The sequence below is a fragment of the Macrotis lagotis genome, chromosome X, assembly GCF_037893015.1.
Source record: "Macrotis lagotis isolate mMagLag1 chromosome X, bilby.v1.9.chrom.fasta, whole genome shotgun sequence".
Lineage (NCBI taxonomy): Eukaryota > Metazoa > Chordata > Mammalia > Peramelemorphia > Peramelidae > Macrotis > Macrotis lagotis.
The window spans coordinates 90,363,135-90,383,499 of NC_133666.1; the positions used below are offsets into that span (position 1 = coordinate 90,363,135).

General features: G+C 34.3%; 1 pseudogene; it reads right to left on the bottom strand.

The window, feature by feature from the left end:
• Positions 1 to 18,734, bottom strand: part of LOC141498750 (trinucleotide repeat-containing gene 18 protein-like) — a 98,742-nt pseudogene extending 80,008 nt beyond the window's left edge.
• Positions 18,735 to 20,365: the final 1,631 nt, after the last annotated feature.

The following is a 20,365-nucleotide window of genomic DNA, read 5'->3' on the forward strand; positions in this document are numbered from 1 at the left end:
TTATAATCTTTGCTTCAAATTCCTATTGATAAGGATTCCACTTAGGCTGGAGAGGAAATGGTTACAAATAAATATATGATTGCTTTCTATTCAACCAAGATTTTTCTTATCTTAAGGTTTGTTGATCTGGGTGACTATGGGGGCAGAACTAAGATGGCAGCATTAAGCTAACAAGCTCCTTGAGCTTTACCCTACCAAAGATAAATGAAGCCTCTACTCTGATATTCACACTATAGATCCAACCAAGAAAAGAGGAGTCAAAGACATCCTGACAAGATCTTCAGTGAAGGTCTATCTCTTTGAGGGGAAAAATGGAATAAAGTCCAGGAGGTGGGAGAGCAGGGAAAGCCAACTACACAGGAGTGCAATCCAGGTGCTAACTGATTAACAACAGCAGAGGTCCTGGAAACAAATTCAAGCCAGCAGGGAGGAACCCAAGCTAAACAAAGTCTGAACCCTGAAAACACTGGAGAAAAAGATGGGACTAGGATGGGAACAGACCACTTTTAAGTCAGAACCTGGACATGAAGGAGGGAAAAAACCTCTGAAAAGGCAAGGCCTGACCTGCATAGGCAAGATCTTGGCCAATGTCAAGCCAGGGATCACACCCCAGTCCCATCAAAATATAAATAAATAAATAAAAGCTTGAATATATACTCCCTATACCCCAGAAACAGGGCTAAAACAACAAAGATGGAAAAAATGGTAAAAGAGTGCTTACTATAGAAAATTACTTTACAGACAAAGATGATAACAATGCCATGTCTGAAGAAGGAAGTAGTGAAAAATTACTCACAGAAGTATCAGAACAGTCTATAAATTGGACTCAAATACAAAAGTCCATCAAAGAGTTTGAAAAAGAATTTAAAAACCAAAGAAAAGAAATTAAAGTCATGTAGGAAAATTATAAAGAGCTGAAAAAAGAAATAAACTCCATTAAAAGTAAAAATAACCAGCTGGAAAAAGAAATATAAAAGTAAATTAAAGAAAATAAAACCCTAAAAAATTAGTATTGAACAAATAGAAACCAATGAATCTGTAAGACCACAAGATTCCAACAAACAGGGGCAGCTAGGTGGCATAGTGGATAGAGCACCAGCCCTGGAATCAGGAGTACCTGAGTTCAAATCCAGCCTCAGATACTTAATAATTACCTGGCTATGTGGCCTTGGGCAAGCCACTTAACCCCATTGCCTTGCAAAAAAAGGATTCCATCAAACAAATAAAAAGCCTGAAAAAAATGAAGAAAATGTAAAGTACCTTTTAGGGAAAATGAATGACCTGGAAAATAGATCTAGAAGAGACAATCTACAAAATCATCAGACTACTAGAAAGCCTAGATCAAAAGAAGAACCTAGAAAACATCATGGAGAAAATTATAAGGGAAAACTCAAAATCTGTTAGAATAACATAACAATATAACCATTGAAACAATACACAGAGCCCCTCCAGAAAGAGACAGCAAAACAAAAACTCCAAGGGTTGTAATAGTCAAATTCCAGAACTCTCAAAGAAAGGACAGAGTATTGCAAGCAGCAAAAAGAAAACAAGTCAAATACAAAAGAAACACAACAAGACTCACACAGGACCTATCAACCTCAATATCAAAAGATCAGAAAAACTGGAATAACATATTACAGGGAGTATAGGACCTGGGATTACAACCCAGAATATACTATCTTGCGAAATTCAGTATATACTGTCAGGGGAAAAGATGGGTATTCAATGAAATAGAGAACTTCCAGAATTTCCTGACACAAAGACTATAACTGAACAGAGAATTCAATAGCCAAATACAAGACTCAAGAGTTGGATAAAAAGGTACATGAAAAGGGGAAGGAAAACAAAACAAAACAAATGTTGGTCAAGATCTTCAAATTGTATACAAACCTAAAAGGGAAGATATAAAACTTCTAATTCTTTAGAACTGTGCTTAGCACCTTGTCTAATGATGATTAGATAAACTGTCTGTAAACTTTGAAAGTTTAAACTGTGAGGTCCTGATACAGTGTCTCTGTAACTTACATCATTTGTAAAGGTCTCAGGTGAGACCTCCAGAGCCTCCCAGTACTTAGAGATATTTAAGATTCTTGCAGTTAATTAGGCCAGGGTTTGACTTAACCCATGCTTCACTTAACAAGATGTTAAGTACCCTGGGTGTGGAAGGGGAGAAAAAGTTTGAAAGAAAATAGGCCTTGCTTCACTTAAGAAGGGATTAAGTACCCTAAATTTGGTTTGGGGGGAGGGTAATGTGGGAGAGAAAATAGGCCTGAGGGAAGGGCACAAATAGTTGAAGAAATGATATGACTTTGGATTATAATTTGGCTCATGAGGAGGATTGTGTATATTTGAAATATACTTGAAAAAGGAGAAGGGTAAAATGATTAGAAATATAATTTAATGCAATTTGACACAAAGCTGCTCATCAAGGAATCAAGCAAACAATCTGTGATACCTTGATAACAATATGAACTTATCATACTATCAAATAATCATACTGTGATTGATGATACATGATTAATAGTATTAGAGCAATAAATAACATCAAGGTTAGAGGCACAGATACTTATAATTTTAGAGGGAAAGAAGGGAGAATGTGAATGCTGAGTGAATTCTATTCAACAGATTTAGCACAGAGAGGAAATAAGATACCTTCCCTCTTGGGTTTAAAAATCCAACAATCTACTGGGAAAGGGGAAAATAAAGGAAAAAGGGACTGATAAAAAGGGAAGGGAAGGTAAAAGTGAAAATAAACTGAAATTTAAATTTTTAAAAGATAAATCAAAGGGGAAGAAAGTAAAATTTTGGTAAGAGAAATAAGAGGAAAGGAAAGAGAAAAATCTAAATGGAGAAAGATAACATGGAGGGAAATACAGAATTAGTAATGTTAACTGTAAATGTGAATTGGATGAACTGTCCTTTAAAATGGAAAAGGATAGAAAAATGGATTAAAAACTGGAATCCTATAATATATGTTGTTTACAAGAAACACATCTGAATCAGAGAGAGACTTACAGGCAAAGGTAAAAGATTGGAACAAAATATATTATGCCTCAGCTGAAGTAAAAAATCTGGAGTAGTGCTCCTAATTTCAGATAAAGTAAAAGCAAAAATCAATCTCAATAAAAGGGATAAGGAAGGAAACTACATCTTCTTAAAAGGCACTAATGGTGATGAAGCTATATCATTACTAAATATTTATGCACCTAGTGGTATAGCATCCAAATTCCTAGAGGAAAAGCTGAGTGAATTACAAGGAGACATAGACAGCAAAACTTTCATAATGGTAGACCTAAATTTTCCACATATCAAATCTATTTATGTAATCCCCTGTTCAATCAATTCTGAAATATTCCAAATGCTATGCCATCACATATGAGAAAATGAGAAAATTATCAATGTTGGAGAGGTTGTGAGAGGATGGACATTGATGCATTACTGGTGGAGTTGTGAATGGATTCAACCTTTCTAGAGATCAATATGTAACTTTCCCCAAAGAGCAATAAAACTGTTCATGCCTTTTTTTTTGCAAAGCAAATGGGGTTAAGTGGCTTGCCCAAGGCCACACAGCTAGGTAATTATTAAGTGTCTGAGGCTGGATTTGAACTCAGGTACTCCTGACTTCAGGGCCAGTGCTCTATCCACTGCTCCACCTAGCTGCCCCTGTTCATACCTTTTGACCCAGCAATTCCAATTGTAGGTTTATATCCAGAAGAAATTATAAAAGAGGGTAAAGTCATACAAGTTCCAAAATATTCATAGCAACCCTTTTTGTAGTGACAAAGAATTGGAAATTGAGGGAATGTCCATCAATTGGGGAATGTCTAAACAAGTTATGGTACATGATTACTATGGAATACTATAGTTCTTTAAGAAATCCTAAATGGTCAGACTCTAGAGAAGCATGGAATGAGTATCAGGATCCGATGCTGAGCAAAGGGAGTAGAACCAAAAAAGCATTTGTACACATCAACAACAACATTGTGACATGAGCAACCTTGATGGAAGCAGCTTCTCTCAGCAGTCCAGAAAATTAGGATAGCTGTATTTGATTGGTATGGACTATATTATCCCCATCCAAAGGAAGAAAAACAAAACAAAACAAAACACACATGCAAAAAAAACCTCTTCCCAATCTGATGAACACTTTATAAAAATTTTCTCTTATCTATATCTTTCCCTTAATCCTAATTCATCATACCAAAAATTACTAATCTGTAAACATGTGTATATATATATATATATATATATATATATATATATATATAATGCTAACCTGACTGCTTGCTGCTGAGGGGAGGGGGGGTTGGGAAGGGAGAGTGGAAGGAAATTTTATAACTTAAAAATATACATATACATATGGATGAAAATAAATAAATTCATTTAAAATTTTTAAAAAAGGTTTGTTTATCCAGGCAAAGGATTTTATTGATGCTATCACTGAGCTTTCAAGATAGCATTGACACAGAACAAGTCAATATTTTAGTTTTAAGAGACAGGCCTTACAAAGGAGACTGACTTTTTATACACTGAGACAACATTCAGATTTATAACTATTAGTTAGAGATCAAGAAACCAATTTTTCATCAGAAATATTGAGTTAAAGAGAATCAGATTTAGACACCTCTTTGGTGTCCTGACAATGAAGGTTAAACAATGTTAAATTGTTCATTTGCTCCTCTGAGGAATTACTATCTGATGAATCATTTTCTCTTTCTGGAATTTAAGCATGAGATCAGGACAAATCTTTCAGCATTCTGATCATTGTCTTCTTGAGTTTGTAATTGTTATAGGGGGAAATACGCACAGAGTTTGACTTTTCAACTAGTGACTAAGGTGACTAAGACATAAAAGCTGGGTACTCCTAAATGAAATCTACCTTTTTGACAGGAATATAGTTATGAAAAGCCTTATTAATATTTTATTATTTTTATTATTATTATTATTAGTAGTAGTAGTAGTAGTAGTAGTAGTAGTAGTAGTAGTAGTAGTAGTATATTTTAACATTGAGACTGTTCATCACTGTGTGGAATGTGTCAGGTTTTTTTGCCAAATAAGACTGAAGATCTGATTGAAAACAAGTGCAGTATGAAATAGGAAGTACATAGTCAACTTCCTCTTGGGATAGGAAGAGATGGCATGTTCTCTCATTTATGAATGAAATCAAGAATTTTTAAAGGGTAGAGGGGAGGAGAAAATTCTTTTTAGGCATGGATGACTCCTTTTGCTAAGTAATGTAGATGTGAAATAAATTGTCATATATGAAGAAAGAGAAGACAAATTTCTTTGACCATAAGGTAAGTGAAGAAGAATATTATGCCATCATGGAAAACCACATGGTTATAAATGTTATTCAGTCACAAAAAGGGTCCATATGTGATGGTACAGCAGTTGGAATATTTCAGAGTTGATTGAACAGGGGATTACATAAATAGATTTTATATGTGGAAAACTCTAAGGATCTGAGTTGAGTAGAGAGACATTATGCAGGTAGATCAGTCAGAAAGTCATTGCAATTGTTTAAGTGAGAAAAATGAGATTTCATGAGTCAGTGTAAGAGATAAGTGACTTAACCAAGAACTCAGGACAGTCACTAATGAAGTAAAGAGGATTCCTCCTTTTCTCTTGGGCATTAACAAAGTTAAAATGTATGAAGAAAATGCATCAAGTGGCATGAAATTGTTCTGGAAGCTGTTGAAGATCTATTCTTAGAACTCAAATTTCGACACTTTGGGTAGAACTGAGATTAGATTTTACTCATGAGGTTATCTACAGATATGCATCTGTCTACATTTTACAATTATTTTTTACCTTTTCTTTAGATAAAAATTACATTCTAAAGAACTACCACATTTTAGAATATAGCTATATTTATGTGAAGTTTTGAATAATTCTTGGGAAAATGTCTCCTTGCATTATGTTTTTCTATATTAGACACTCAGAATGTCTTCTGGTCTAGAACCTGAATTATTCTGATTTAGTTATTGAAAAGGAAGGAAGGAGAAAAGGAAAAAGTAATAATGATATAAAGAAAACAAGAAGTAAAGGAGAAAGAAGGACAGAAGGAAGAAATAAGGAAGGAGTATAGAAAGAAAACAGTAAGATGATCCAATCTGTACTCTGATTCTATTGTTAATTACCTGAAGTTAGGTAACATGATACATTATGATTTCTCTAGAATGATATTTGCTTATTGTTTTGAGGACAGGTTTGAAGTTTTGCAAAGTTGATTACTTTTAAAATACAGTATGGTTGTTATTGGATAAAGTGTATCTCTGATTCTTACCCCTTCGTATTTTAGTTCATGGATGTTTTTCCATGATGCTCTGAAACCATCCTCTTGGTCATTTCTAACTTCACAAAAGTAGCTCTTCATATTTGTATATCATAAATGTTTCAGATATTCCTCAATTGATGGACATCTCTTCAGTTTTTAATTTTTTCTCACTACAAAATAATCAGTATCTATCTATCCATCTATCTCCCTATCTCTCTATCTCTATCTCTACATCTCTATATCTAGATATCTATATCTGTCTATATCTAGATCAATAGATAGATAGAGAGAGAGATAGATAGATAGATAGATAGATAGATAGATAGATAGATAGATATTTAGATATATACAGGTCCTTTTCTCCCTTCCTTGAGTTATTTGGAAAATACAACTAGTAGTCATATGACTAGGTGAAAGAATATAGTTCCAAATCACTTTCCAGAATGCTTGGATCAACGATAGCCCTACCTTGCTCATTAGACTTTTTTAAATAAGAAATTATATGAATGTCCTATATATGCGTATATGTGAATATATATGTAGTCTTCTTGAGGAGGGAAGGAGACAAAAGTAAAAAGTATACAACTGAAAGAAGCAAAGAAAAGATGGAAAATTTTGATCATCCTGTAGTATTTATTACATGGACTCTCTTGAAATGGAAATTTATTGCATTATATTTAGACTCTTCTATGTTCTGCTGTACACATGGCAATGCTTTTCTTTTTTAAAGTTTAAAATAAAATTTAAAAAGGAACTTTTAAAATTAAAAAAAAGAATAAAACAAAAACAACAGGATTTGGAAACTTGCAAAAAACCTTTTCTGCAGTTATTTATTTGTTTGTTTGTTTGTTTATTTATTGCACGGCAATGGGGTTAAATGAGTTGCTCAAGGACACACAGCTAGGTAATTATTAAGTGTCTGAGACCAGATTTCAACTCAGGTCCTCCTGACTCCAGGGCCGGTGCTTTATCCACTGCATCACCTAGCTGCCCCCTTTTCTGAATTTATTGATAAAATGTACTGATTTTTTTTTATTCTTATTATGTATGTAGATACTTATTTTGCTGATTTTCCTAATATTTAACCATTAATGACCAATTTTGGAGGGGAGGCTGGAAAAGGTTAGACTAATGCCCTGCTGGTAGTGTTGTTAACTGATGTAACCATAATGGGGCAACTAGCGGAGCAGTGGAAGTCAGGGGGATGGGAGTTCTAATTCAGTCTGAGCTGCTTGACTCATACTAACTTGGTGACCTTGGACAAGTCACTTAATCTCCATTAACTAATATCTGGGTCCATCTCCAGTCTCCCTGATTCATTTCTGGCCAATCTGGAGGATAAAGTGAGATGGGTGTCTTAGCACAGCAACCCCTCATTCAAATTCAATGTGATTTTCAAGAATGAAGGACAAACATCCATATAACCATATTGAAGAACAGTTTGGAATTATATAGTAGAAAAGGCTACAAAACAAAATGTACCCTTTGACTCAATTATAATACCACCAGATCTCAAAGCCAAAAGAGATATTAGAAAAGGGGAAAGCATTAATATATTCAAAATTATGAGAGCAAATCTTTTCTTATTGCAATGAATTTGAGATTGAGGGGATACCCATCCACTGGGGAATGCCTGAACAAACAGGGGTATATTATTGTCATTTATAAATAAAAAAAGACAGAGGTAAATTAGGTGTAAAATAGATAATTTCAATTGCATTTCATTAGAAAAGCTTTGTGGGGAGGCTAGGTGGCGCAGTGGATAGAACACCTTCCCTGGAGTCAGGAGTATCTGAGTTCAAATCCAACCTCAGACATTTAATAATTCACTTAATAATTACCTAGCTGTGTGGCCTTGGGTAAGCTACTTAACCCCATTTGCCTTGCAAAAACTAAAAAAAAAAAACAAAAAAAAAACAAACAAAAAAAAAAAACTTTGTAAAAATAAAACAAATTTGACCAAGATCAGAAGGAAACCAGAAAATTGAGTAAGATTTTTTTATGGACAATCTATCAGATAAAGATCTCAAATCTAGTATATATCAAGAACTTTCTCAAATCTATGAGAGTATGAGTCATTCACCAACTGATAATGATCAAAGGATATGAACAGGCACTTTCCCAATGAAGAAATCAAATCAATTTGTAGATATATGAAAAAAAGTTCTAAATTATTATTGATTTGAAAAATGCAGGTAAGAAATGTTGATGTATTATTTTACAGATCTTTGAAAAGGTATAAAATCATATAAGAGGAATAGGACAAATGTAAGAAGGAATGTGGGAAAATTGTAACATTAATTCTGTGTTGGTGCAATTGTCAACAGATTGAACAATTGTGTAGAGTAATTTGAAATTTCTTTCAGAGTTCTTAGGCTACCCATACCCTTTGATTCAGCAATTTCACTATTTGACCTATTTCTGTAGACAGTCATGGAAAAGGAATAAGAACCTATGTGTTCCAAAATGTTTATAGCAGTTCTCTGTGGTGAGCAAAGCCCTGGGATATTGCAGGGATGTCTGTTAATTAGAAAATGGCTGGACAAGTTGTAGTATAAATAAAACATGGGAAGAGACACAAAATAATGAAGCATGAAATGAACAGAACCAAAAGAACATTGTAAACCATAAAAGAAATATATTGTAAGAATAATGCTTACTAAATATTATTTTGATTATTATGACTACCCAAAGAATGATGCACTTTGCATCCAGAGAAAGACCAGAGAAATAGAAACATGGATAGAATAATTTTGTGCATATATGTACATATATATGTGTATATGTGTATATATCAATATTTTTATATATACATATATATATCTGCATACAACTATTTGTGTATCCATCTCTAGGGCAAGGAGGGTAGGAAAAAATAAACAGAGTTTTATGTGAGAATTTTGTTGTATATTTAAAAAGGATATCAAATTGTGCATCGAAGAATTGCAGTTTAATAGGCAATCATTTGTTGCATTACATTATGGAAAAGCTTCTTTAAATAAATTAAAATTTTAATTTCATTTAATAAAAAAATAAAAATTTAATTTAATAATGAAAAATCGTTAAAAGATGATAGAGTTTTGTTGGGGGAAGTGATTATATGATCATCATCAGATATAACTATCATTAGAATGGAAAGAGTTCCTATTTAGATCCTTAATATTTCACATTCATGTTAACCTTTATATTTTTCTCTTTGTACAAGATTTTGTATTTCAAATTTTCTATATAGTTCTGATTTTTGTATAAGGAATTTTTGGAAGTCCTCTATTTCTTCCAATTCTCAAATCTCTTGTATATTTATAAAGAGTTTTGCTGGGCAAGTTTTTTTTAATTTAAAAATTCATTTATTCATTTTTTTACATTACTACAATACTCTTGTTGTAACAGTAAACATAATCTCCCCTCTCCCCAGAAAGTTAGAGAAATGTCAAGAAAAATAAATTGAGAGGAAAAAGAACAGTATGCTTCCCTCTGTACTCAGGTACCATCAGCTCTTTCTTTGGGATGGATTGCATTCTTTATTATAACTGCATCAGAGAAGTTGCTTCAATGCTATCCCCCCTCCACAGCTGGTATTGTTAGCTGCATTTACTTCCATCCTATTCTTCCCTACTCTTATTTAATCTATTTTCTCTCCTTTTACCCTGTCGTTCCTCAAAATTGTGTTCCTTCTGACTACCTTCTCTTATTATCTACGCCCTGTCTCCTTACTCCCATCCCTTTCCTCTCCTATTTTCCTCAAGGGTAAGATATATTTTTATACCTAATTGAATGTGTCTACTATTTCCTTTCTGAGCCACTTCTGATGAGAATGTAAGCTCACTCAGTTTCCCTCAGCTTTCCTCCTTCTATATGCAGAAGAGTTTTCTTGCCTCTTTTATATACAATATCTTAGCACATTCAACCTCTCCTTTCCCTTTCTCCCAGTACATGCCTTTCTCATCCATTAACTCTATCTTTAAAATATTTTATACCTTCATATTATGCTCCCTCATCTGCCTTGTCTTTATATGCTGCTTCTAACTGCCCTAATAAATTAAAAAGTTCATATGAGTTATCAGAATCATCTTCCCATTAAGTAGTTCAAATTCTTAAATCCCTCATAATTTGCCCTTCCTGTCCACATTCTCTGTATTTCACCTTAGTCCTCTACTTGAAGATCAAAATTTCTTTTCAGTTCTGGTCATTTCAATAGGAAAGTTTGAACTCCCCTATTTCATTGAATATCCATCTTTCCTCTTGAAAGAGGAGGATGTTCAGTTTTGATGGGTAATTGATTCTCAGTTGTAATCCAAGCTCTTTTGTCTTCCAGAATACACTATTCCAAGCCTTATTAGCCTAAATCCTGTCTAATCCTCACTGTAGTGAGGTTATTTGAATTGTTTCTCTTTCCACTGCTTGTAATCTTTCTCCTTGAATTAGGACTTCTGGAATTTGGCTATAATATTCCTTGAGTTTTTATTTTGGGATCTCTTTCAGGAGGTGATTGGTAGATTCCCTCAATTTCCACACTACCCAATTCTTCTAGGATATTAGGACAATTTTCCTGGAACATATCTTTAAAAATGAAATCTAGGCAATGACCAATGTTGGAAAGGATTTGGGAAATCTGGGACACTAATACATTTTTGGTGAGCAATTGGAGAGCAATTTGTAATTATGCCCAAAAGGCAATAAAACTGTGCATACCCTTTGATCCAGAAATAAAAGTTAGGTCTATACCCTGAAGAGATTATGGAAAAGGGTGAAAAAAATAACTTGTACCAAAAAAATCATAGCTGTTCTGTTTGTGGTGGCAAAGAATTTGAAATTGAATGAATGTCCATCAATTGGGGAATGACTGAACAAACTGTGGAATATGAACATTATGGAACACTATTGTTCTATTAGAAACCAGGAGAGATGGGAATTGAGAGAAGCCTGGAAGGATTTGCATGAACTGATGTGGAGTTAGATGAACAGTACAAGAAGAACATTGTACACCATAACAATAACATGGGATTGATAATCAATCTTAAAGGACTTGCATCATCAGTGCAACAATCAAGGACAATTTTGGGGTATCTGCAATGGATAATACCATCTATATCCAGAGAAGGAATTGTGGAGTTTGAACAAAGACTATTACATTTAATTAAAAAAAAACGTTTTTAATGTAACTTTGCTATCTCTTATATTTTTATATTTTCCTTAAGGATATGATTTTTCTCTCAACACATTCAATTTAGATCAATGTATACCATAAAAACAATATAAAGACTATCAGACTGCCTTCTTGGGGGGGGGGAGTGAGATTAGGGGGAAAATTGTAGAATTCAAAATTAAATAAATTTTTAAAAATGAAAAAAAAATGAAGTCTAGGCTTTTTTCCTGATCATGACTTTCAGGTAGCACAATAAAATTTTAAATGACCTCTCCTGGATCTCTTTACCAGAAAAGTTGTTTTTCCAATGAAATGTTTCACATTTTCTTCTAGTTTTTCATTCTTTTGTTTTTATTGTTTCTTGATTTTTCACAATGTCATCAGCTTCCATTAGCTCCATTCTATATTTAAAAGAATTGTTTTATTCAGAGAGTTTTTATACCTCTTTTTTCCATCTGGACAATACTGTTTTTTAAGGTATTCTTTTTTTCACTGACTGTTTGGACAGCTTTTCCATTTGACCTAAATTGGTTTTTAAGATGTTATTTTCTTCAGTATTTTTTTGTCTCCTTCAGAAAACTTGTGACTGTTTTCATGATTTTCCTTCATTATTCTCATTTCTTCTCCCAATTTTTCCTCTACTTTCCTTACTTGACTTTCAAAATCTTTTTTGAGCTTTTCCTTAATAGGATGAGATCATTTCCTGTTCATCTTGGAGGCTTTCAATAGAAACACTTTAACTTTGTCATCTTCTGAGTGTGTATGTTGATCCTCCCAAGGGACCAAAGTAATTGTCTACTGTCAGATTCTTTTCTTCTGTTGTTTGCTCATCTCCCCAGTTGATGACTTGAGTTTAACTCTTCAATAAGGTGGATCTCTGCTTTCAGGGTGATGGATGCACTTTCTCAAACTTTTGAGGGTTTTTGCAGACTGCTCTACTGGTCTATGCTCTGAGCTGTGGGTGGCCACAGGCACTCACTCCCCTCTGCCCTGGATATGTGAAGAGGATCTCTGCTCTGCTATGGGCATTATGGGGTTCCAATGGTGCAGAAATTCTATCATAAGAAACACACTGATGAATTTTGATAAGCATTTTGGAGAGAAATTTGGAGTAATGCAAATTAAGTAAATAAATTATCCATACAACTTGATGCAGAGACTCTATTATTTCAAAGGTTTCCCAAAATGACTTTGATCAAAAGAAATTCCAATATATACCAAAATCAGCACTATTTGTGATGACAAAGTATTGGAAACAAAGTTTCTATCCAGTGATTAGGAGAATTATTAAACAAACTGTACTAATAAGTGGAATAGAATATAACTTTTCTATAAGAAAATATGTATATGATGACTAGAAAGAAGCATGGAAAGGTCAATGTAAACTGATATAGAGTAAAGCAAGCAGAGCAATGAAAACAACATAAACAATAAAAACAGCAATGTAAATGAAAAGAACTGCACAAAAACATTAATGAATATTACAGAAGTGTATATATATATATAAACCACAAATGTAAGAGGATTCCCTTAGAATCCCAATTTATGATAGTATGAGATAAACAGTTGTTACATATTATACAAGAACTTAGAATTTTCAAATATGTCAATTTGTTGTGTTGATTCTTTGTGGTTTTAAAGAAATACAGTTTGATATGGGGGGATAAATATCTAGGTGAAGAATGGCATGGATACTGAGAATAAGTATGATAATATAAAGAACATATGATGCCAATAAACACTTATTTTAAAATTTGCAAAAATCAGTTCCAAACACTGAATTAATAGATTCCTGTATGTCCTCTTTACAGAATGTGATAAAAATAAAAAATGGCCTAGATATAAAGATTTTTTACAAGAAAATAATAAGACAGAATGTACTACTCATCAGACTCATGAATATGTGAGTAATTTATAAATAATGAAGAGACAGAGAAAAGTTAGGTGTAAAATGGATAATTTTTATTACATCACATTAAAAAGGGTTTGTATAAATAAAGAAAAAACTGTAATCGTGACCAGAAGGAAAGCAGAAAATTGAGATAAATTTTTCTAGACATTTTATCAGATTGAGGTATCATATCCAAACTATCTTAAGAACTTTGTCAAATCTGTAAGAGTACAAGTCATTAACCAATTAATAATTGGTGAAAGGATAAGAAAAAAACATTCTAAATCATTATTGATTAGAAAAATGTAAATTAAAAAATCCTTGAGATACAATTTTACAGATTTCCCAGATTGTTTAAAATGATAGAAGAGGAAAATGACAAATGTTAGAGGGGACTGGAAAAATTGGGACATTAATTTTTGGTTGGTAAAACTGTTAACTAATCCAAACCTTGTGGAGAGCAATTTGGAATTACATCCAAGGAGTTACTAAACCACCTATATCAGCAATACGACTACTTGATCTATTTCAGTAAATAATTAGGGAAAAAAGGAAAGAAACTAAATGTTCTTAAAAATTTATAGCCAACTTCTTTTTGGTGGCAAAGAACTGGAAATTGCATGGATTTCCATGAAATAGGGAATGACTGGGCATGTTGTGGTATAAATGGTGTTGGAATACCACTTTGCTATAAGAAATAATGAACTTCTTGTTTCAGTATTCCTTTTTTGTAAAATTTAAGGCAGTGGGGTTAAGTGACTTGCCCAAAGTCACACAGCTAGGTAATTATTAAGTAACTGAGTCTAGATTTGAACTCAGGTCCTCTGTTGGGTGCTCTATTTACTGTACCACCTAGCTGCCCCGAGCTTCATGATTTAAGAAAAAAAACACGAAAAGACTCCAACAAAATAACAAGGTGTAAAATGAACAGACCAAGACAGCATTGTATACAGTAGCAGCAATAGTGTTGTAAGAAGGAATTTCAACAAATAAATATTTTGATTATTATAAATGCCCAAAGTAACATATAAAAATTAGATGAAGAAAAATGCTTTCTGTAACTAAAGGAAGAACTGATGAATAGAAGTATTTATTGAATAATCACACATATATATATATATATATATATATATATATTTATAAAATGTAGATATATGTGTGTTCATTATGGGGTGGAGAGGGAAGAATAAAAAGAAATTTGAGTGATAATTTTGGTAAATATTTGAAAGGAATAGAAAGCTGCACATAGATGTGAAGTTTTATAGGCAATCATATTTTTATTGTATTATATTATGGAAATGCTTGTTTTATTCAATAAATTAAAAATAAAATTTAATAATGAAAACAAATGTTAAAAGAGCAAAGTGTTTTATACAAAGTAGTGATATGTAATCATCAAATATAGTAGAACAAAAATAGTTTTTGTTTAGATCCTTATAATTTCTCATTCATATATTCCTTCACATTTTTCTCTGATTTCAATAATTTGTATTTCAAAGTTTCTATATAATTCTGTACTTGACATCAATAATCTTTGGAAATTTTCTATTTCATTAATAGCCCATTCCTCACCTGCCACCTCAAAACCCATTGTGTATGAATTCCCAATTTTTCTTGGCAAGTTTCTTGGTTGTGTGTCTCTATTTTGTTTTCCTTCTCAGATGTGATAATCTACAATTTCCATTCTTTTATAATAGTGATGGTTTAATCTTGTGTAATGTTGATTGGCTCCTTGGCATGTTTTTTTTCTATTTTTCTGCCAGCTTACAATAGTTTTATTTGACTAAGAAGCTTTTGATTTATAAGATAATATTCCTGGGATTTTGATTTTTCAAGTTAATTCAAAAGAAGATTAATAGATTAGTTTTATTTTTATTTTGTATCCTGATTTTTAAAATATCTCACCACATGTAAGATTTCTGGAAATTCTTAGCTTGATTATTGGTCATGCTCTGTATATAGTTTTTTTTTAAATTCTTCTACTATTTCTCTTTGATTTGTTTTTCAGTTCAGGTAAGAAGTTTTTGCTGTGAGATACCATATATTTTCCTGCTTTTAAAAAATTGCTTTTGTTCTAATATTTCTTGTTGACTTGTATAGCTGTTATTTTCCTATTTAGACCATACTAATTTCTAGGGAAGGCAGGTAACTGACACAGTGTAAAGAGTGAGAGACTTTGAGTCAAGGTGACCTGAGTTCAAATGTGGCCTCAAACATTTACTAATTGTGTGACCCTAGACAAGTCAATTAAGTCTGTCTCAGATTCCTCATCTGTAAAATGAGCTGAAAAAGTAAATGGCAAACTAATACAGTATTTCTGCCAAGAAAACCCCATATGGGGTCATGAAGACACAGACATGACTGAAACAATAGAACAACCACATTTTGGGGGATTCTAGGGCTTGTCTAATATTTTGGATCTTTTTTTCTTTTTTTAGTATATTTTCCCAAATACATGTTAATATATTTAATAATCATTTTTCAAGTATTTCACTCCAAGATCTCTCCCTCTCTTTTCCCCAAATTAATGTGGCAAGCAATTTGGAATAGATTATATATGAGCTATCATGAAAAACATATTTCCACGTTATTCATGTTGTAAATGAATATAGAGAAACAAAAGAAAAACAAGTAAAATAAAGGGAAAAAAGTATGATTTGATCTTCATTCAGACTCCATCTCTTATTTCTTGAGACAAGAATAGCTTTTTATCATTAATCTCTTGGAATTGTTGTCAAATATTGTAATCTTGAGATTAGCTACGGCATTCACAGCTGATCATACTCTTTTTCTCTTACTGTGTATAGTGTTCTTGTTGAAGCTCTTTTCTAAAGCCATTGCTTTTCTTTCCTTGTCTTTCTTCCACAGTTCTTTTTCCTTTTCTGCTTATTTATTGACATTTTCAATTAATTTCCTCCATCTTTTTAATTGTGAACTCTTTTTTACTCTTTTTTATCTCTTTTTTAATTTACATCTTTATTTACACAATACTAAAATAGTCTTGTAAAAGTAAACACAATTCCCCCTCCCCCCACAAAAATAAAAAAAAAACAAGAAATAGTGAAAGAAAGAGAAAAAAGTGTGCTTCAGTCTGTTTTCCAATATCATCAGCTCTGTCTCTGGGGTGGATTGCATTATTTATCATAAGTCCATCACAGAAGTTACTTCCATATATTTCTGCAGTTGCTGCCACTGATTGTAATTCCCTCCATCCATTCCTCCCCAGTACCATTTATTTTATTTCCTCTTCCCTTTCACTCTGTCCCTATTGAAAAGTGTGCTGTGGCACAGCAGACAAGAGCACTGGCCCTGGGACCAGGAGGCCCTGCAACTGCTTCCCACGCCAAAGACCCAACACCACCCAGCCGTGTGGTCTCAAACAGGCCCCCAATCCCACCACCTTACAAAAAGTATAAAACATGTGTTATATCTGACTACCCTCTCCCATGATCTACCCTTTCCTCTATCACGTACAACCACCCCTCCCCTTCCCCATCCCCTTTCTCTCCTTTTCTTTATAAATTTCTATACTCTATTAAGTATGTTGTTTCCTCTCTGAGCCATTTCTGATGAGAATGAAGGCTCACTTATTTCCTCTCACCTTCTCACTTCAATTCTATTGCAAAAGCTTTTTCTTGAGCCTTATGAATGAAATATCTTAGCCTATTCTACCTCTCCTTTCCCTTTCTCCCAGTACATTCCTTTTTCACCCAGTGACTCCATTTTTACAATATATTACCCCTTCAAATTCAGTTCCTTCCTGTACCTTGTCTATATATGCTCCTTCTAACTGTTCTATTTAATGAGAAGGTTCATGGGAGTACTATCAGTATCAATTTGCCCTGCAGGAATACACACAGTTCATCATCATTAAATCCCTCATAATTTGACCTTCCCTTCCAACCTCTCTATGCTACACCTGAGTCCTGTACTTGAAGATCAAACTTTCTGTTCAGCTCTGGCTTTTTCAACAGGAATGTTTGAAAGTCCCCTGTTTTGTTGAAAGTCCATCTTTTCCCCTAGAAGAGGATGTTCAGTTTTTCTGGGTAGTTGATTCTCGGTTACATTCAAGCTCTTTTCCCTTCCAGAATGTTATATTCCAAGCCCTACAAATCCTTAGTGTGGATGCTGCTCAGTCCTGTGTAATCCTGATTGATATGATATTGATATATCCATGATATCTGAATTGTTTCCTTCTGGCTGCTTGTAATATTTTCTCTTTGTGACTTGGAAGTTCCGAAATTTGGCTTTAATATTCCTGGGAGGGAGTTATTTATTTATTTATTTGATTATTTATTTATTTATTTGAATCTCTTTCAGGGGAAGATTGGTGGATTCTCTCAATTTCTATTTTATCCCTTGCTTCTAGGATATCAGGGCAATTTTCCTGTAGAAATTCTGTAAAAATGAAGTCAAAGTTCTTTTCATGATCATAACTTTCTGGGAGCCCAAGTATTTTTAAATTGTCTCTCTTGGATCTGTTCTCCAGGTCAATTGTTTCACATTTACTTCTAGTTTTTTTTTCATTCTTTTAGTATTGTTTTATTGTTTCTTGATTCCTTGCAAATTCATCAGCTTCCTTTAGCTCCATTTTACATTTGATGGATTTGTTTTCCTCAGAGAACCTTCTTATGTCCTTTTCCATTTGGTCTGCTTTTTAAAGCATTCTTCTTCTCATTAACTTTTTATACTGGTTTTTTATCCATTTGAGCTAAACTGGTTTTTAACATATTGTTCTCTTCAGCATTTTTTGATCTCCTTAACTAAGCTGTTGACTTGGTTTTCATCTTTTTCCTGCATCTCTCTCATTTCTCTTCCCATTTTTTCCTCTACCTCTTTTTACTTGATTTTCAAAATCGTTTTTAAGCTCTGCCATAGCCTGACCCCAACTCCTATTTTTCTTGGAGGCTTTGGATACAGAAACTTGAACTTTGTCATCTTCTGAGTATGTGTTTTGATCCTCCATGGAACCAAAGTAATTGTCTATGTTCAGATAACTTTTTATTCTGTTTACTCCTTTCCCCAGCCTGTGCCCTGGTTTTGTGGTGCTTGCTGAGTTTTGGGGTATTATTGGGACAACCCCACAAGGACCTCAGTTGCTTAAAGATTTTATGGGAGGCTTTGACTGTGCTCTGGACTATGGATGACCACAAGCATGCCTCTCTGCCTTGGAGCTGTGTGGCAGGTCCCTGCACTATGGCAATAGTGGACCCCAGACTGTGACCGGGGTCTGAATATGGACAAAGCACCAGAGTCCTGTCTCAGGGAGAGAGGAGAGAGGAGAGAGCTCAACTGTCTCCCCCCACCCCTGTTCCTTACATGGACTGAGCACTCTGGAAGCATATGCTGGGTGGCTCCCTGCTAGGCGGCTCCACAGGGCTGCTTCTATTTCCTGGAATCTGGGCTGTGTTTATGTCCATGCTTGTGCTGAGAACTGGGACTGTGGTGAGGGCCAAGATGGTTCTCAGTCATTCTGGTAGAGGTTTCCCCACTGAACTTCCAAGTTGTTCTTGGTGTTCCCTGGGTTGTCAGGTCAAGAAACTGCTTCTACTGCCACTAGCCAGTGCTCCCAGGGACCCAGGCATCCCACAGGCTGGTCTTAGAGGGCTGGAGGACCTTTGCTCTGGTGTGGTGATCCTGGCTGTGCTGCATCTCCCCCCAACCCCATGGAACAGAGCCTTCCCACGATCTTCTAGGTTACCTTGGGCTGGAGAATTACCTCAGTAGACCTTTCTGTGGGTTTTGTCTCTTGAAAATTTAGTTAGAGTCATAATTTTAAGGCTCTTGAAATATTTTGTAAGAGAGCCCCTGGGTAAACCTGTTCTCATGCCACCATCTTGGCTCTGCTTGTTTTCATCTCTTAGGAAATTTATAGATAGTTATGTGATATAGTAGATAAGCTGTAGAGCTTGGAGTTCAAGTCTAGCTTCACATACTTAATAGCACTGTGACCCCATTTGCCTCAGTTTCCTCATATGTAAAATAACTTGGAGAAGAAAATATCAAACCATATTCATATCTTTGCCAAGTAAACCCTACAAGAGGGGTGGCTAGGTGGCGCAGTGAATAGAGCAACAATCTTGGAGTCGGGAGTACCTGGGTTCAAATCCGACCTCAGACATTTAATAATTACCTAGCTGTGTGGCCTTGGGCAAGCCACTTAACCCCAGTGCCTTGAAAAAAAATCTAAAAAAAAAGAAAACCTTACAAGGAATCATCAAGAGTCAAATACAACTGAAAACTGACTTAACCAAAAAAAAAAGGATGTCTAGTTGAATTTCCTAAAATCATTTTTTTTCTTTTTGAGGCTTCTTTAGAGGTGTTTTGAAGTCACTCACTTATTTTTTTTTAGATTTTTGCAAAGTAGTGGGATTAAATGACTTACCCAAGGTCACATCACTAAGCAAGTGTTAAGTGCCTGAGGTCAGATTTAAACTGAGTTCCTTCTGACTCCAGGAGTAGTGCTCTACCCACTGCATCACCTAGCTACCCTAAAGTCATTCACCTATTCTAAGTTTGTTTCTTGAGTATCCCAGTCATTCTAACAGTTTTTATTTTTCTGGTGGATTTCCTTTTTGTTGCCTCTTTCTTCAGGTCTTTCTTCAGGATTTTGAACTTGGGTCTCTGGACTTGTGGAGACATTATCTGGGGCGTGTGTGTGTCCTCTTTGTCCTGCTGTTGCTTTCTTGGGGTTTTGAGTTTGTGTATTATTCCAATATAACAGGGACAGCATCATCAAACTTTCCTCATTCTCAAATTTGTCTTATCTGAATAATTCTGATTAACAGTCTGTGAATCTGAGGTCCTAAATTTACTCCTCTGGGTTTTGGAGCTTTCAATCTAATTCAACTCCAAAAAACTTCACCCACTATCAGTGAGCTGGAAAGATTGATAGGTTCACTGTGACAGAATTTTGGGATCTTCTTAGGTCTGGCTTTCTTACTTTTGTTGTTCAGTGACAGCCTCTAGGAATGACTGGGCAATGGATCTCTCAACCAGATCTGCTGATGGGACAGGCCTCACAGATGTTGCTCAATTCTGTATATGTTCC